This window comes from Grammomys surdaster, unplaced genomic scaffold, assembly GCF_004785775.1.
Source record: "Grammomys surdaster isolate TR1022 unplaced genomic scaffold, NIH_TR_1.0 1136, whole genome shotgun sequence".
In the NCBI taxonomy this organism is placed as follows: Eukaryota; Metazoa; Chordata; class Mammalia; order Rodentia; family Muridae; genus Grammomys; species Grammomys surdaster.
Window position 1 is genome coordinate 2,248,861 of NW_021605555.1, and position 3,017 is coordinate 2,251,877.

Genomic DNA, 3,017 nt, shown 5'->3' on the forward strand with positions numbered 1-3,017 from the left:
CCAAATGCAAGGGCACCTACATACATAAAAGAAACTTTACTAAAGCTCAAAACACACATTACACCTCATACAATAATAGTGGGGGATTTCGACACCGCACTCTCAGCAATGGACAGATCATGGAAACAGAAACTAAACAGAGACACTTTGACACTAACAGAAGTTATGAACCAAATGGACTTAACAGACATCTATAGAACATTTCATCCTAAAACAAAAGAATATACCTTTTTCTCAGCACCTCATGGTACCTTCTCCAAAATAGACCATATAATTGGTCACAAAACAAGCCTCTACAGATACAAAAAGATTGAAATAATCCCTTGCCTCTTATCAGATCACCATGGAATAAGACTGGTCTTTAATAATGACAAAACCAATGGAAAACCCATGTGCACATGGAAACTGAACAACTCTCTACTCAATGATGACTTGGTCAAGGAAGAAATAAAGAAAGAAATTAAAGACTTTTTAGATTTCAATGAAAATGAGGACACATCATACCAAAACTTGTGGGACTCCATGAAGGCAGTGCTAAGAGGAAAACTCATAGCTCTAAGTGCCTACAAAAAGAAACTGGAAAGAGCACACACTAACAAGTTGACTGCACAACTAAAAGCCCTAGAACAAAAAGAAGCAAATACACCCAGGAGGAGTAGAAGGCAGGAAATAATCAAACTCAGGGCTGAAATCAACCAAATAGAAACTGAAAGAACAATACAAAATATCAATAAAACCAGGAGTTGGTTCTTTGAGAAAATCAACAAGATAGATAAACCGTTAGCCAGATTAACCAGAGGGCACAGAGAGAGTATCCAAATTAATAAAATCAGAACTGAAAAGGGAGACATAACAACAGAAACGGAAGAAATTAAAAAAATCATCAGATCCTACTACAAAGGCCTATACTCAACAAAACTGGAAAACCTGGATGAAATGGACAATTTCCTAGACAGATACCAGGTACCAAAATTAAACCAGGAGCAGATAAACCATCTAAATAGTCCCATAACCCCTCAGGAAATAGCAGCAGTCATTAAAAGTCTCCCCACTAAAAAAAGCCCAGGACCAGATGGTTTTAGTGCTGAATTCTATCAGACCTTCAAGGAAGACCTAATACCATAAAGAAGGAAGACCAAGTGGGGGTGATTCGGTCCTTCTTAGAAGGAGCAACAAAATACTCAAGGGAGCAAATATGGAGACAAAGCGAGGGACAAAAACTGAAGGAGGGGCCGTCTGAAGACCTTTCCACCTGAGTATCCATCCCATGTGCAGTCACCAAAGGTAGATGCTGATGTGGAAGTCAGGAAGTGCATGCTGATAAGAGCCTGATATGGATGTCTCCTCAGAGGTCTTCAAGAGTCTGACATATTCAGAGGCAGATGCTCACAACTAGCCATTGAAGTGATCATGGGGTTCTCAATGGAGGAGTTAGAGTGAAGACTGAAGGAGCTGAAAGGATTTGTGGCCCCATGAGGAGAGCAACAATACCAACCAACCACAGCTCCCAGGGTCTAAACCACCAGCCTGGGAGCACTTATGGAGGGATCCAGGGCCTTAGCTGAATATATAAGAGTGGAGGGCCCTGCTGGGCACAGGTGGAAGATGAGATCCTTGACCTCATGAAGGCTGGACGCCCCAGGGGGTGGGAGTTTTGAGGGTGGGGAGGTGGGAGTGGGGGGGTAGATAGAGGTTACATCCACAAAGAAGAAGGAGGAGGTGTGAGGGGATTGGGGGTTCCTGGGTGGGTGGGGGATGGGGTAAGGGGACAACATATGAAATGTAAATAAAACATGTAAAAAAAAAATAAAAAATAAATAAATAAATAAAAAAAATAAAAAAAAAATATACAGAGTAGTAACTCATCAATTTATATTCCCCAAATCTTTGGGAAATAATTATGAATCAGAGTGGCAAATATTTGTAAATAGGAAGTCATGTTTGCTTTAACAATAATACAATAATTGTAAAATATTATGATACTTTACATAATGAAAACACTTGTGGCAACCAAAAAAATCATGTTTCTTTCAGCTATTTGACTTCTAGATATCCAATAAAGTTATAATAATCAACATAGCGTGCTATTGGCATAGACACGAGAACCAATGCAACACAATGGAAAGATTAGAGGTAAAAATTCACACCCATATAAACTTTGTTTAAAGAGCCTAAGAATTTGTAAGGAATATAGGAGATCCTATTTGTTTAATAGCCTTTGAAAACTGAATATCCACATGCAGAAGGAAGCCAGAGCTTTGTCTTTACTGATTACTTCTTACAGAGGTTAAATCAAAAGCTCTTCAACACCTACATGGCAGCTCAAAACTGTCTATAGCTCCTCGTCTAATGGAGCCAATACCCTCATACAGTCAAAACACCAATGTACATAAAATAAAGATAAAGAAATCATTTCTACAAAGTAATTTGAGAACTATAAGAATTAAAATTCTAAATGAAACATTACAGGGGAAAGGTTTCATTCTGGTGGAATGAGTAAGAGTTTTATATTTTGTTTGTTTGTTTGCTTATTTGTTTGTTTTAGGACTTTTGGGGGACTGGAATACCAAACACAGGAAGTACATTTAAAACTAGGCAAATAGGATTATATCAAACTAAAAAGCAGCAGGGGAAACTACTAAAAGAGCAAATGTGAGAAAATATTTTCAAACTATACTTCTGACCAGGTGTTAATATTCAGAATATACAAGCAACTTCGAATAAAAAATGGCAAAAATAAGTAAATAAATAAATAAATAAAGGAATAAAGAAATAACACAACACCAACAAAAACAAACACACAAACAAATACAGATATGTAGTAGATCTCAACAAACTCTTTTGAAAGGTAGGCATAAATTACCTACAGATAATATAAAAATGTTCAATATTGGTAGTCATCATCAACTTTGCATTAAAACCAGTGTAAACAACACCCAACTAAGACTGAACATGAGAGAGAGAAGAGAAAGAGAGAGAGAGAGAGAGAGAGAGAGAGAGAGAGAGAGAGAGAGAGA